Here is a 17318-nt window from a genome sequence, read left to right as displayed (position 1 = left end):
CCTTCTACCCAGCGTTCCCCCTAGTCTCCCAATAAAAATGATACCTCATTTGTGTGGGTAGGCCTAGAGACCGCAACAGGAAATTCCCCAAAACACAACGTGGACACATCACAATTTCTGAAAGAAAACAGGTGTTTTTTGCAAAGTGCCTACCTGTAGATTTTGGCCTCTAGCTCAGCCGGCACCTAGGGAAACCTACCAAACCTGTGCATTTTGGAAAACTAGAGACCTAGGGGAATCTAAGATGGGGTGACTTGTGGGGCTCTGACCAGGTTCTGTTACCCAGAATCCTTTGCAAACCTCAAAATCTGGCTAAAAAAACACATTTTCCTCACATTTCGGTGACAGAAAGTTCTGGAATCAGAGAGGAGCCACAAATTTCCTTCCACCCAGCATTCCCCCAAGTCTCCTGATAAAAATGATACCTCACTTGTGTGGGTAGGCCTAGCGCCCGTGACACGAAATGCCCCAAAACACAACGTGGACCCATCACATTTTTTTAAAGAAAACAGAGGTGTTTTGTGCAAAGTGCCTATCTGTAGATTTTGGCCTCTAGCCCAGCCGGCACCTAGGGAAACCTACCAAACCTGTCTATTTTTGAAAACTAGAGACCTAAGGGAATCCAAGATGGGGGACTTGTGGGGCCCTGACCAGGTTCTGTTACCCAGAATCCTTTGCAAACCTCAAAATTTGGCTAAAAAAACACATATTCCTCACATTTCGGTGACAGAAAGTTCTGGAATCAGAGAGGAGCCACAAATGTCCTTCCACCCAGCGTGCCCCCAAGTCTACCGATAAAAATGATACCTCACTTGTGTGGGTAGGCCTAGCGCTCGCGACAGGAAATGCCCCAAAACGCAACATGGACACATCACATGTTTTCACAGAAAACAGAGGTGTTTTTTGCAAAGTGCCTACCTGTAGATTTTGGCCTCCAGCTCAGCCGGCACCTAGGGAAACCTACCAAACCTGTGCATTTTTGAAAACTAGAGACATAGGGGAATCCAAGATGGGGTGACTTGTGGGGCTCTGACCAAGTTCTGTTACCCAGAATCCTTTGCAAACCTCAAAATGTGGCTAAAAAACACATTTTCCTCACATTTCGGTGACTGAAAGTTCTGGAATCAGAGAGGAGCCACAAATTTCCTTCCACCCAGCATTCCCCCAAGTCTCCCGATATAAATGATACCTCACTTGTGTGGGTAGGCCTTGCGCCCGCGACAGGAAATGCCCCAAAATGCAACGTGGACACATCACATTTTTTAAAAGAAAACAGAGGTGTTTTTTGCAAAGTGCCTACCTGTAGATTTTGGCCTCTAGCTCAGGTGGCACCTAGGGAAACCTACCAAACCTGGGCATTTTTGAAAACTAGAGACACAGGGGAATCCAAGATGGGGTGACTTGTGGGGCCCTGACCAGGTTCTGTTACCCAGAATCCTTTGCAAACCTCAAAATTTGGCTACAAAAACACATTTTCCTCACATTTCGGTGACAGAAAGTTCTGGAATCAGAGAGGAGCCACAAATTCCCTTCCACCCAGCATTCCCCCAAGTCTCCTGATAAAAATGATACCTCACTTGTTTGGGTAGGCGTAGCGCCCGCGACAGGAAATGCCCCAAAATGCAACGTGGACACATCACATTTTTTAAAAGAAAACAGAGGTGTTTTTTGCAAAGTGCCTACCTGTAGATTTTGGCCTCTAGCTCAGCCGCCACTTAGGGAAACCTACCAAACCTGTGCATTTTTGAAAACTAGAGACCTAGGGGAATCCATGAAGTGGTGACTTGTGGGGCTCTGACCAGGTTCTGTTACCCAGAATCCTTTGCAAACCTCAAAATTTGACTAAAAAAGCACATTTTCCTCATATTTCGGTGACAAAAAGATCTGGAATCTGAGAGGAGCCACAAATTTCCTTCTACCCAGCGTTCCCCCTAGTCTCCCCATAAAAATGATACCTCACTTGTGTGGGTAGGCCTAGAGACCGCAACAGGAAATTCCCCAAGACACAACGTGGACACATCACAATTTCTGAAAGAAAACAGAGGTGTTTTTTGCAAAGTGCCTACCTGTAGATTTTGGCCTCTAGCTCAGCCGGCACCTAGGGAAACCTACCAAACCTGTGCATTTTGGAAAACTAGAGACCTAGGGGAATCCAAGATGGGGTGACTTGTGGGGCTCTGACCAGGTTCTGTTACCCAGAATCCTTTGCAAACCTCAAAATCTGGCTAAAAAAGCACATTTTCCTCACATTTCGGTGACAGAAAGTTCTGAAATCAGAGAGGAGCCACAAATTTCCTTCCACCCAGCTTTCCCCCAAGTCTCCCGATAAAAATGATACCTCACTTGTGTGGGTAGGCCTAGCGCCCGCAACAGGAAATGCCCCAAAACGTAACGTGGACACATCACATTTTTTTAAAGAAAACAGAGGTGTTTTTTGCAAAGTGCCTACCTGTAGATTTTGGCCTCTAGCTCAGGTGGCACCTAGGGAAACCTACCAAACCTGGGCCTTTTTGAAAACTAGAGACACAGGGGAATCCAAGATGGGGTGACTTGTGGGGCCCTGACCAGGTTCTGTTACCCAGAATCCTTTGCAAACCTCAAAATTTGGCTAAAAAAACACATTTTCCTCACATTTCGGTGACAGAAAGATCTGGAATCGGAGAGGAGCCACAAATGTCCTTCTACCCAGCGTTCCCCCTAGTCTCCCAATAAAAATGATACCTCATTTGTGTGGGTAGGCCTAGAGACCGCAACAGGAAATTCCCCAAAACACAACGTGGACACATCACAGTTTTTGAAAGAAAACAGAAGTGTTTTTTGCAAAGTGCCTACCTGTAGATTTTGGCCTCTAGCTCAGCTGGACCTAGGGAAACCTACCAAACCTGGGCATTTTTGAAAACTAGAGACACAGAGGAATCCAAGATGGGGTGACTTGTGGGGCCCTGACCAGGTTCTGTTACCGAGAATCCTTTGCAAACCTCAAAATTTGGCTAAAAAAACACATTTTCCTCACATTTCGGTGACAGAAAGATCTGGAATCAGAGAGGAGCCACAAATTTCCTTCCACCCAGCGTTCCCCCTAGTTTCCCAATAAAAATGATACCTCACTTGTGTGGGTAGGCCTAGCGCCCGCGACAGGAAATGCCCCAAAACGCAACGTGGACACATCACATTTTTTTAAAGAAAACAGAGGTGTTTTTTGCAAAGTGCCTACCTGTAGATTTTGGCCTCTAGATCAGCTGGCACCTAGGGAAACCTACCAAACCTGTGCATTTTTGAAAACTAGAGACATAGGGGAATCCAAGATGGGGTGACTTGTGGGGCTCTGACCAAGTTCTGTTACCCAGAATCCTTTGCAAACCTCAACATTTGGCTAAAAAAACACATTTTCCTCACATTTCGGTGACTGAAAGTTCTGGAATCAGAGAGGAGCCACAAATTTCCTTCCACCCAGCGTGCCCCCAAGTCTACCGATAAAAATGATACCTCACTTGTGTGGGTAGGCCTAGCTCCCGCAACAGGAAATGCCCCAAAATGCAACGTGGACACATCACATTTTTTAAAAGAAAACAGAGGTGTTTTTTACAAAGTGCCTACCTGCAGATTTTGGCCTCTAGCTCAGCCGCCACTTAGGGAAACCTACCAAACCTGTGCATTTTTGAAAACTAGAGACCTAGGGGAATCCATGATGTGGTGACTTGTGGGGCTCTGACCAGGTTCTGTTACCCAGAATCCTTTGCAAACCTCAAAATTTGACTAAAAAAGCACATTTTTCTCACATTTCGGTGACAGAAAGATCTGGAATCTGAGAGGAGCCACAAATTTCCTTCCACCCAGCTTTCCCCCAAGTCTCCCGATAAAAATGATACTTCACTTGTGTGGGTAGGCCTCGCACCCGCGACAGGAAATGCCCCAAAACGCAACATGGACACATCACATTTTTTGAAAGAAAATAGAGGTGTTTTTTGCAAAGTGCCTACCTGTAGATTTTGGCCTCTAGCTCAGGTGGCACCTAGGGAAACCTACCAAACCTGGGCCTTTTTGAAAACTAGAGACACAGGGGAATCCAAGATGGGGTGACTTGTGGGGCCCTGACCAGGTTCTGTTACCCAGAATCCTTTGCAAACCTCAAAATTTGGCTAAAAAAACACATTTTCCTCACATTTCGGTGACAGAAAGATCTGGAATCTGAGAGGAGCCACAAATTTCCTTCTACCCAGCTTTCCCCCAAGTCTCCTGATAAAAATGATACCTCACTTGTGTGGGTAGGCCCCGCGCCTGCGACAGTAAATGCCCCAAAAACGCAACGTGGACACATCACATTTTTTTAAAGAAAACAGAGGTGTTTTTTGCAATGTGCCTACTTGTAGATTTTGGCCTCTAGCTCAGCTGGCACCTAGGGAAACCTACCAAACCTGGGCATTTTTGAAAACTAGAGACACAGGGGAATCCAAGATGGGGTGACTTGTGGGGCCCTGACCAGGTTCTGTTACCCAGAATCCTTTGCAAACCTCAAAATTTGGCTAAAAAAACACATTTTCCTCACATTTCGGTGAGAGAAAGATCTGGAATCGGAGAGGAGCCACAAATGTCCTTCTACCCAGCGTTCCCCCTAGTCTCCCAATAAAAATGATACCTCATTTGTGTGGGTAGGCCTAGAGACCGCAACAGGAAATTCCCCAAAACACAACGTGGACACATCACAGTTTTTGAAAGAAAACAGAAGTGTTTTTTGCAAAGTGCCTACCTGTAGATTTTGGCCTCTAGCTCAGCTGGACCTAGGGAAACCTACCAAACCTGGGCATTTTTGAAAACTAGAGACACAGAGGAATCCAAGATGGGGTGACTTGTGGGGCCCTGACCAGGTTCTGTTACCGAGAATCCTTTGCAAACCTCAAAATTTGGCTAAAAAAACACATTTTCCTCACATTTCGGTGAGAGAAAGATCTGGAATCGGAGAGGAGCCACAAATGTACTTCTACCCAGCGTTCCCCCTAGTCTACCAATAAAAATGATACCTCACTTGTGTGGGTAGGCCTAGAGACCGCAACAGGAAATTCCCCAAAACACAACGTGGACACATCACTATTTTTTTTAAAAAACAGAGGTGTTTTTTGCAAAGTGGCTACCTGTAGATTTTGGCCTCTAGCTCAGCCGGCACCTAGGGAAACCTACCAAACCTGTGCATTTTGGAAAACTAGAGACCTAGGGGAATCTAAGATGGGGTGACTTGTGGGGCTCTGACCAGGTTCTGTTACCCAGAATCCTTTGCAAACCTCAAAATCTGGCTAAAAAAACACATTTTCCTCACATTTCGGTGACAGAAAGTTCTGGAATCAGAGAGGAGCCACAAATTTCCTTCCACCCAGCATTCCCCCAAGTCTCCTGATAAAAATGATACCTCACTTGTGTGGGTAGGCCTAGCGCCCGTGACACGAAATGCCCCAAAACACAACGTGGACCCATCACATTTTTTTAAAGAAAACAGAGGTGTTTTGTGCAAAGTGCCTACCTGTAGATTTTGGCCTCTAGCCCAGCCGGCACCTAGGGAAACCTACCAAACCTGTCTATTTTTGAAAACTAGAGACCTAGGGGAATCCAAGATGGGGGACTTGTGGGGCCCTGACCAGGTTCTGTTACCCAGAATCCTTTGCAAACCTCAAAATTTGGCTAAAAAAACACATATTCCTCACATTTCGGTGACAGAAAGTTCTGGAATCAGAGAGGAGCCACAAATGTCCTTCCACCCAGCGTGCCCCCAAGTCTACCGATAAAAATGATACCTCACTTGTGTGGGTAGGCCTAGCGCTCGCGACAGGAAATGCCCCAAAACGCAACATGGACACATCACATGTTTTCACAGAAAACAGAGGTGTTTTTTGCAAAGTGCCTACCTGTAGATTTTGGCCTCCAGCTCAGCCGGCACCTAGGGAAACCTACCAAACCTGTGCATTTTTGAAAACTAGAGACATAGGGGAATCCAAGATGGGGTGACTTGTGGGGCTCTGACCAAGTTCTGTTACCCAGAATCCTTTGCAAACCTCAAAATGTGGCTAAAAAACACATTTTCCTCACATTTCGGTGACTGAAAGTTCTGGAATCAGAGAGGAGCCACAAATTTCCTTCCACCCAGCATTCCCCCAAGTCTCCCGATATAAATGATACCTCACTTGTGTGGGTAGGCCTTGCGCCCGCGACAGGAAATGCCCCAAAATGCAACGTGGACACATCACATTTTTAAAAAGAAAACAGAGGTGTTTTTTGCAAAGTGCCTACCTGTAGATTTTGGCCTCTAGCTCAGGTGGCACCTAGGGAAACCTACCAAACCTGGGCATTTTTGAAAACTAGAGACAGGGGAATCCAAGATGGGGTGACTTGTGGGGCCCTGACCAGGTTCTGTTACCCAGAATCCTTTGCAAACCTCAAAATTTGGCTAAAAAAACACATTTTCCTCACATTTCGGTGACAGAAAGTTCTGGAATCAGAGAGGAGCCACAAATTCCCTTCCACCCAGCATTCCCCCAAGTCTCCTGATAAAAATGATACCTCACTTGTTTGGGTAGGCGTAGCGCCCGCGACAGGAAATGCCCCAAAATGCAACGTGGACACATCACATTTTTTAAAAGAAAACAGAGGTGTTTTTTGCAAAGTGCCTACCTGTAGATTTTGGCCTCTAGCTCAGCCGCCACTTAGGGAAACCTACCAAACCTGTGCATTTTTGAAAACTAGAGACCTAGGGGAATCCATGAAGTGGTGACTTGTGGGGCTCTGACCAGGTTCTGTTACCCAGAATCCTTTGCAAACCTCAAAATTTGACTAAAAAAGCACATTTTCCTCATATTTCGGTGACAGAAAGATCTGGAATCTGAGAGGAGCCACAAATTTCCTTCTACCCAGCGTTCCCCCTAGTCTCCCCATAAAAATGATACCTCACTTGTGTGGGTAGGCCTAGAGACCGCAACAGGAAATTCCCCAAGACACAACGTGGACACATCACAATTTCTGAAAGAAAACAGAGGTGTTTTTTGCAAAGTGCCTACCTGTAGATTTTGGCCTCTAGCTCAGCCGGCACCTAGGGAAACCTACCAAACCTGTGCATTTTGGAAAACTAGAGACCTAGGGGAATCCAAGATGGGGTGACTTGTGGGGCTCTGACCAGGTTCTGTTACCCAGAATCCTTTGCAAACCTCAAAATCTGGCTAAAAAAGCACATTTTCCTCACATTTCGGTGACAGAAAGTTCTGAAATCAGAGAGGAGCCACAAATTTCCTTCCACCCAGCTTTCCCCCAAGTCTCCCGATAAAAATGATACCTCACTTGTGTGGGTAGGCCTAGCGCCCGCGACAGGAAATGCCCCAAAACGTAACGTGGACACATCACATTTTTTTAAAGAAAACAGAGGTGTTTTTTGCAAAGTGCCTACCTGTAGATTTTGGCCTCTAGCTCAGGTGGCACCTAGGGAAACCTACCAAACCTGGGCCTTTTTGAAAACTAGAGACACAGGGGAATCCAAGATGGGGTGACTTGTGGGGCCCTGACCAGGTTCTGTTACCCAGAATCCTTTGCAAACCTCAAAATTTGGCTAAAAAAACACATTTTCCTCACATTTCGGTGACAGAAAGATCTGGAATCTGAGAGGAGCCACAAATTTCCTTCTACCCAGCTTTCCCCCAAGTCTCCTGATAAAAATGATACCTCACTTGTGTGGGTAGGCCCCGCGCCCGCGACAGTAAATGCCCCAAAAACGCAACGTGGACACATCACATTTTTTTAAAGAAAACAGAGGTGTTTTTTGCAATGTGCCTACCTGTAGATTTTGGCCTCTAGCTCAGCTGGCACCTAGGGAAACCTACCAAACCTGGGCATTTTTGAAAACTAGAGACACAGGGGAATCCAAGATGGGGTGACTTGTGGGGCCCTGACCAGGTTCTGTTACCCAGAATCCTTTGCAAACCTCAAAATTTGGCTAAAAAAACACATTTTCCTCACATTTCGGTGAGAGAAAGATCTGGAATCGGAGAGGAGCCACAAATGTCCTTCTACCCAGCGTTCCCCCTAGTCTCCCAATAAAAATGATACCTCATTTGTGTGGGTAGGCCTAGAGACCGCAACAGGAAATTCCCCAAAACGCAACGTGGACACATCACAGTTTTTGAAAGAAAACAGAAGTGTTTTTTGCAAAGTGCCTACCTGTAGATTTTGGCCTCTAGCTCAGCTGGACCTACGGAAACCTACCAAACCTGGGCATTTTTGAAAACTAGAGACACAGAGGAATCCAAGATGGGGTGACTTGTGGGGCCCTGACCAGGTTCTGTTACCGAGAATCCTTTGCAAACCTCAAAATTTGGCTTAAAAAACACATTTTCCTCTCATTTCGGTGACAGAAAGATCTGGAATCAGAGAGGAGCCACAAATTTCCTTCCACCCAGCGTTCCCCCTAGTTTCCCAATAAAAATGATACCTCACTTGTGTGGGTAGGCCTAGCGCCCGCTACAGGAAATGCCCCAAAACGCAACGTGGACACATCCCATTTTTTTAAAGAAAACAGAGGTGTTTTTTGCAAAGTGCCTACCTGTAGATTTTGGCCTCTAGATCAGCTGGCACCTAGGGAAACCTACCAAACCTGTGCATTTTTGAAAACTAGAGACATAGGGGAATCCGAGATGGGGTGACTTGTGGGGCTCTGACCAAGTTCTGTTACCCAGAATCCTTTGCAAACCTCAACATTTGGCTAAAAAAACACATTTTCCCCACATTTCGGTGACAGAAAGATCTGGAATCAGAGAGGAGCCACAAATTTCCTTCCACCCAGCGTTCCCCCTAGTTTCCCAATAAAAATGATACCTCACTTGTGTGGGTAGGCCTAGCGCCCGCGACAGGAAATGCCCCAAAACGCAACGTGGACACATCCCATTTTTTTAAAGAAAACAGAGGTGTTTTTTGCAAAGTGCCTACCTGTAGATTTTGGCCTCTAGATCAGCTGGCACCTAGGGAAACCTACCAAACCTGTGCATTTTTGAAAACTAGAGACATAGGGGAATCCGAGATGGGGTGACTTGTGGGGCTCTGACCAAGTTCTGTTACCCAGAATCCTTTGCAAACCTCAACATTTGGCTAAAAAAACACATTTTCCTCACATTTCGGTGACTGAAAGTTCTGGAATCAGAGAGGAGCCACAAATTTCCTTCCACCCAGCATTCCCCCAAGTCTCCCGATAAAAATGATACCTCACTTGTGTGGGTAGGCCTAGCTCCCGCAACAGGAAATGCCCCAAAATGCAACGTGGACACATCACATTTTTTAAAAGAAAACAGAGGTGTTTTTTACAAAGTGCCTACCTGCAGATTTTGGCCTCTAGCTCAGCCGCCACTTAGGGAAACCTACCAAACCTGTGCATTTTTTAAAACTAGAGACCTAGGGGAATCCATGATGTGGTGACTTGTGGGGCTCTGACCAGGTTCTGTTACCCAGAATCCTTTGCAAACCTCAAAATTTGACTAAAAAAGCACATTTTTCTCACATTTCGGTGACAGAAAGATCTGGAATCTGAGAGGAGCCACAAATTTCCTTCCACCCAGCTTTCCCCCAAGTCTCCCGATAAAAATGATACTTCACTTGTGTGGGTAGGCCTCGCACCCGCGACAGGAAATGCCCCAAAACGCAACATGGACACATCACATTTTTTGAAAGAAAATAGAGGTGTTTTTTGCAAAGTGCCTACCTGTAGATTTTGGCCTCTAGCTCAGGTGGCACCTAGGGAAACCTACCAAACCTGGGCCTTTTTGAAAACTATAGACACAGGGGAATCCAAGATGGGGTGACTTGTGGGGCCCTGACCAGGTTCTGTTACCCAGAATCCTTTGCAAACCTCAAAATTTGGCTAAAAAAACACATTTTCCTCACATTTCGGTGACAGAAAGATCTGGAATCTGAGAGGAGCCACAAATTTCCTTCTACCCAGCTTTCCCCCAAGTCTCCTGATAAAAATGATACCTCACTTGTGTGGGTAGGCCCCGCGCCCGCGACAGTAAATGCCCCAAAAACGCAACGTGGACACATCACATTTTTTTAAAGAAAACAGAGGTGTTTTTTTGCAATGTGCCTACCTGTAGATTTTGGCCTCTAGCTCAGCTGGCACCTAGGGAAACCTACCAAACCTGGGCATTTTTGAAAACTAGAGACACAGGGGAATCCAAGATGGGGTGACTTGTGGGGCCCTGACCAGGTTCTGTTACCCAGAATCCTTTGCAAACCTCAAAATTTGGCTAAAAAAACACATTTTCCTCACATTTCGGTGAGAGAAAGATCTGGAATCGGAGAGGAGCCACAAATGTCCTTCTACCCAGCGTTCCCCCTAGTCTCCCAATAAAAATGATACCTCATTTGTGTGGGTAGGCCTAGAGACCGCAACAGGAAATTCCCCAAAACACAACGTGGACACATCACAGTTTTTGAAAGAAAACAGAAGTGTTTTTTGCAAAGTGCCTACCTGTAGATTTTGGCCTCTAGCTCAGCTGGACCTAGGGAAACCTACCAAACCTGGGCATTTTTGAAAACTAGAGACACAGAGGAATCCAAGATGGGGTGACTTGTGGGGCCCTGACCAGGTTCTGTGACCGAGAATCCTTTGCAAACCTCAAAATTTGGCTAAAAAAACACATTTTCCTCACATTTCGGTGAGAGAAAGATCTGGAATCGGAGAGGAGCCACAAATGTCCTTCTACCCAGCGTTCCCCCTAGTCTACCAATAAAAATGATACCTCACTTGTGTGGGTAGGCCTAGAGACCGCAACAGGAAATTCCCCAAAACACAACGTGGACACATCACTATTTATTTTAAAAAACAGAGGTGTTTTTTGCAAAGTGGCTACCTGTAGATTTTGGCCTCTAGCTCAGCCGGCACCTAGGGAAACCTACCAAACCTGTGCATTTTGGAAAACTAGAGACCTAGGGGAATCTAAGATGGGGTGACTTGTGGGGCTCTGACCAGGTTCTGTTACCCAGAATCCTTTGCAAACCTCAAAATCTGGCTAAAAAAACACATTTTCCTCACATTTCGGTGACAGAAAGTTCTGGAATCAGAGAGGAGCCACAAATTTCCTTCCACCCAGCATTCCCCCAAGTCTCCTGATAAAAATGATACCTCACTTGTGTGGGTAGGCCTAGCGTCCGTGACACGAAATGCCCCAAAACACAACGTGGACCCATCACATTTTTTTATTGAAAACAGAGGTGTTTTGTGCAAAGTGCCTACCTGTAGATTTTGGCCTCTAGCCCAGCCGGCACCTAGGGAAACCTACCAAACCTGTCTATTTTTGAAAACTAGAGACCTAGGGGAATCCAAGATGGGGGACTTGTGGGGCCCTGACCAGGTTCTGTTACCCAGAATCCTTTGCAAACCTCAAAATTTGGCTAAAAAAACACATATTCCTCACATTTCGGTGACAGAAAGTTCTGGAATCAGAGAGGAGCCACAAATGTCCTTCCACCCAGCGTGCCCCCAAGTCTACCGATAAAAATGATACCTCACTTGTGTGGGTAGGCCTAGCGCTCGCGACAGGAAATGCCCCAAAACGCAACATGGACACATCACATGTTTTCACAGAAAACAGAGGTGTTTTTTGCAAAGTGCCTACCTGTAGATTTTGGCCTCCAGCTCAGCCGGCACCTAGGGAAACCTACCAAACCTGTGCATTTTTGAAAACTAGAGACATAGGGGAATCCAAGATGGGGTGACTTGTGGGGCTCTGACCAAGTTCTGTTACCCAGAATCCTTTGCAAACCTCAAAATGTGGCTAAAAAACACATTTTCCTCACATTTCGGTGACTGAAAGTTCTGGAATCAGAGAGGAGCCACAAATTTCCTTCCACCCAGCATTCCCCCAAGTCTCCCGATATAAATGATACCTCACTTGTGTGGGTAGGCCTTGCGCCCGCGACAGGAAATGCCCCAAAATGCAACGTGGACACATCACATTTTTTAAAAGAAAACAGAGGTGTTTTTTGCAAAGTGCCTACCTGTAGATTTTGGCCTCTAGCTCAGGTGGCACCTAGGGAAACCTACCAAACCTGGGCATTTTTGAAAACTAGAGACACAGGGGAATCCAAGATGGGGTGACTTGTGGGGCCCTGACCAGGTTCTGTTACCCAGAATCCTTTGCAAACCTCAAAATTTGGCTAAAAAAACACATTTTCCTCACATTTCGGTGACAGAAAGTTCTGGAATCAGAGAGGAGCCACAAATTCCCTTCCACCCAGCATTCCCCCAAGTCTCCTGATAAAAATGATACCTCACTTGTTTGGGTAGGCGTAGCGCCCGCGACAGGAAATGCCCCAAAATGCAACGTGGACACATCACATTTTTTAAAAGAAAACAGAGGTGTTTTTTGCAAAGTGCCTACCTGTAGATTTTGGCCTCTAGCTCAGCCGCCACTTAGGGAAACCTACCAAACCTGTGCATTTTTGAAAACTAGAGACCTAGGGGAATCCATGAAGTGGTGACTTGTGGGGCTCTGACCAGGTTCTGTTACCCAGAATCCTTTGCAAACCTCAAAATTTGACTAAAAAAGCACATTTTCCTCATATTTCGGTGACAGAAAGATCTGGAATCTGAGAGGAGCCACAAATTTCCTTCTACCCAGCGTTCCCCCTAGTCTCCCCATAAAAATGATACCTCACTTGTGTGGGTAGGCCTAGAGACCGCAACAGGAAATTCCCCAAGACACAACGTGGACACATCACAATTTCTGAAAGAAAACAGAGGTGTTTTTGGCAAAGTGCCTACCTGTAGATTTTGGCCTCTAGCTCCGCCGGCACCTAGGGAAACCTACCAAACCTGTGCATTTTGGAAAACTAGAGACCTAGGGGAATCCAAGATGGGGTGACTTGTGGGGCTCTGACCAGGTTCTGTTACCCAGAATCCTTTGCAAACCTCAAAATCTGGCTAAAAAAGCACATTTTCCTCACATTTCGGTGACAGAAAGTTCTGAAATCAGAGAGGAGCCACAAATTTCCTTCCACCCAGCTTTCCCCCAAGTCTCCCGATAAAAATGATACCTCACTTGTGTGGGTAGGCCTAGCGCCCGCGACAGGAAATGCCCCAAAACGTAACGTGGACACATCACATTTTTTTAAAGAAAACAGAGGTGTTTTTTGCAAAGTGCCTACCTGTAGATTTTGGCCTCTAGCTCAGCTGGCACCTAGGGAAACCTACCAAACCTGGGCATTTTTGAAAACTAGAGACACAGGGGAATCCATGATGGGGTGACTTGTGGGGCCCTGACCAGGTTCTGTTACCGAGAATCCTTTGCAAACCTCAAAATTTGGCTAAAAAAACACATTTTCCTCACATTTCGGTGACAGAAAGATCTGGAATCTGAGAGAAGCCACAAATGTTCTTCTACCCAGCGTTCCCCCTAGTCTACCAATAAAAATGATACCTCACTTGTGTGGGTAGGCCTAGAGACCGCAACAGGAAATTCCCCAAAACACAACGTGGACACATCACTATTTTTAAAAAAAAACAGAGGTGTTTTTTGCAAAGTGGCTACCTGTAGATTTTGGCCTCTAGCTCAGCCGGCACCTAGGTAAACCTACCAAACCTGTGCATTTTGGAAAACTAGAGACCTAGGGGAATCTAAGATGGGGTGACTTGTGACTTGTGAGACACAGGGGAATCCAAGATGGGGTGACTTGTGGGGCCCTGACCAGGTTCTGTTACCCAGAATCCTTTGCAAACCTCAAAATCTGGCTAAAAAAACACATTTTCCTCACATTTCGGTGACAGAAAGTTCTGGAATCAGAGAGGAGCCACAAATTTCCTTCCACCCAGCATTCCCCCAAGACTCCTGATAAGAATGATACCTCACTTGTGTGGGTAGGCCTAGCGCCCGTGACACGAAATGCCCCAAAACACAACGTGGACCCATCACATTTTTTTTAAAGAAAACAGAGGTGTTTTGTGCAAAGTGCCTACCTGTAGATTTTGGCCTCTAGCCCAGCCGGCACCTAGGGAAACCTACCAAACCTGTCTATTTTTGAAAACTAGAGACCTAGGGGAATCCAAGATGGGGGACTTGTGGGGCCCTGACCAGGTTCTGTTACCCAGAATCCTTTGCAAACCTCAAAATTTGGCTAAAAAAACACATATTCCTCACATTTCGGTGACAGAAAGTTCTGGAATCAGAGAGGAGCCACAAATGTCCTTCCACCCAGCGTGCCCCCAAGTCTACCGATAAAAATGATACCTCACTTGTGTGGGTAGGCCTAGCGCTCGCGACAGGAAATGCCCCAAAACGCAACGTGGACACATCACATTTTTTAAAAGAAAACAGAGGTGTTTTTTGCAAAGTGCCTACCTGTAGATTTTGGCCTCTAGCTCAGGTGGCACCTAGGGAAACCTACCAAACCTGGGCATTTTTGAAAACTAGAGACACAGGGGAATCCAAGATGGGGTGACTTGTGGGGCCCTGACCAGGTTCTGTTACCCAGAATCCTTTGCAAACCTCAAAATTTGGCTAAAAAAACACATTTTCCCCACATTTCGGTGACAGAAAGATCTGGAATCTGAGAGGAGCCACAAATTTCCTTCTACCCAGCGTTCCCCCTAGTCTCCCCATAAAAATGATACCTCACTTGTGTGGGTAGGCCTAGAGACCGCAACAGGAAATTCCCCAAGACACAAAGTGGACACATCACAATTTCTGAAAGAAAACAGAGGTGTTTTTTGCAAAGTGCCTACCTGTAGATTTTGGCCTCTAGCTCAGCCGGCACCTAGGGAAACCTACCAAACCTGTGCATTTTGGAAAACTAGAGACCTAGGGGAATCCAAGATGGGGTGACTTGTGGGGCTCTGACCAGGTTCTGTTACCCAGAATCCTTTGCAAACCTCAAAATCTGGCTAAAAAAGCACATTTTCCTCACATTTCGGTGACAGAAAGTTCTGAAATCAGAGAGGAGCCACAAATTTCCTTCCACCCAGCTTTCCCCCAAGTCTCCCGATAAAAATGATACCTCACTTGTGTGGGTAGGCCTAGCGCCCGCGACAGGAAATGCCCCAAAACGTAACGTGGACACATCACATTTTTTTAAAGAAAACAGAGGTGTTTTTTGCAAAGTGCCTACCTGTAGATTTTGGCCTCTAGCTCAGCTGGCACCTAGGGAAACCTACCAAACCTGGGCATTTTTGAAAACTAGAGACACAGGGGAATCCATGATGGGGTGACTTGTGGGGCCCTGACCAGGTTCTGTTACCCAGAATCCTTTGCAAACCTCAAAATTTGGCTCAAAAAACACATTTTCCTCACATTTCGGTGACAGAAAGATCTGGAATCTGAGAGGAGCCACACATTTCCTTCTACCCAGCGTTCCCCCTAGTCTCCCAATAAAAATGATACCTCACTTGTGTGGGTAGGCCTAGAGACCGCAACAGGAAATTCCCCAAAACACAACGTGGACACATCACAATTTTTGAAAGAAAACAGAGGTGTTTTTAGCAAAGTGCCTACCTGTAGATTTTGGCCTCTAGCTCAGCCGGCACCTAGGGAAACCTACCAAACCTGTGCATTTTGGAAAACTAGAGACCTAGGGGAATCCAAGATGGGGTGACTTGTGGGGCTCTGACAATGTTCTGTTACCCAGAATCCTTTGCAAACCTCAAAATCTGGCTAAAAAAACACATTTTCCTCAAATTTCGGTGACAGAAAGTTCTGGAATCAGAGAGGAGCCACAAATTCCCTTCCACCCAGCATTCCCCCAAGTCTCCTGATAAAAATGATACCTCACTTGTTTGGGTAGGCCTAGCGCCCGCGACAGGAAATGCCCCAAAATGCAACGTGGACACATCACATTTTTTAAAAGAAAACAGAGGTGTTTTTTGCAAAGTGCCTACCTGTAGATTTTGGCCTCTAGCTCAGCCGCCACTTAGGGAAACCTACCAAACCTGTGCATTTTTTAAAACTAGAGACCTAGGGGAATCCATGATGTGGTGACTTGTGGGGCTCTGACCAGGTTCTGTTACCCAGAATCCTTTGCAAACCTCAAAATTTGGCTAAAAAAACACATTTTCCCCACATTTCGGTGACAGAAAGATCTGGAATCTGAGAGGAGCCACAAATTTTCTTCTACCCAGCGTTCCCCCTAGTCTCCCCATAAAAATGATACCTCACTTGTGTGGGTAGGCCTAGAGACCGCAACAGGAAATTCCCCAAGACACAACGTGGACACATCACAATTTCTGAAAGAAAACAGAGGTGTTTTTTGCAAAGTGCCTACCTGTAGATTTTGGCCTCTAGCTCAGCCGGCACCTAGGGAAACCTACCAAACCTGTGCATTTTGGAAAACTAGAGACCTAGGGGAATCCAAGATGGGGTGACTTGTGGGGCTCTGACCAGGTTCTGTTACCCAGAATCCTTTGCAAACCTCAAAATCTGGCTAAAAAAGCACATTTTCCTCACATTTCGGTGACAGAAAGTTCTGAAATCAGAGAGGAGCCACAAATTTCCTTCCACCCAGCTTTCCCCCAAGTCTCCCAATAAAAATGATACCTCACTTGTGTGGGTAGGCCTAGCGCCTGCGACAGGAAATGCCCCAAAACGTAACGTGGACACATCACATTTTTTTAAAGAAAACAGAGGTGTTTTTTGCAAAGTGCCTACCTGTAGATTTTGGCCTCTAGCTCAGCTGGCACCTAGGGAAACCTACCAAACCTGGGCATTTTTGAAAACTAGAGACACAGGGGAATCCATGATGGGGTGACTTGTGGGGCCCTGACCAGGTTCTGTTACCCAGAATCCTTTGCAAACCTCAAAATTTGGCTAAAAAAACACATTTTCCTCACATTTCGGTGACAGAAAGATCTGGAATCTGAGAGGAGCCACACATTTCCTTCTACCCAGCGTTCCCCCTAGTCTCCCAATAAAAATGATACCTCACTTGTGTGGGTAGGCCTAGAGACCGCAACAGGAAATTCCCCAAAACACAACGTGGACACATCACAATTTTTGAAAGAAAACAGAGGTGTTTTTAGCAAAGTGCCTACCTGTAGATTTTGGCCTCTAGCTCAGCCGGCACCTAGGGAAACCTACCAAACCTGTGCATTTTGGAAAACTAGAGACCTAGGGGAATCCAAGATGGGGTGACTTGTGGAGCTCTGACTATGTTCTGTTACCCAGAATCCTTTGCAAACCTCAAAATCTGGCTAAAAAAACACATTTTCCTCAAATTTCGGTGACAGAAAGTTCTGGAATCAGAGAGGAGCCACAAATTCCCTTCCACACAGCATTCCCCCAAGTCTCCTGATAAAAATGATACCTCACTTG

Source organism: Pleurodeles waltl, chromosome 11, assembly GCF_031143425.1.
Source record: "Pleurodeles waltl isolate 20211129_DDA chromosome 11, aPleWal1.hap1.20221129, whole genome shotgun sequence".
NCBI lineage: Eukaryota > Metazoa > Chordata > Amphibia > Caudata > Salamandridae > Pleurodeles > Pleurodeles waltl.
This window is presented reverse-complemented; position numbering follows the sequence as displayed.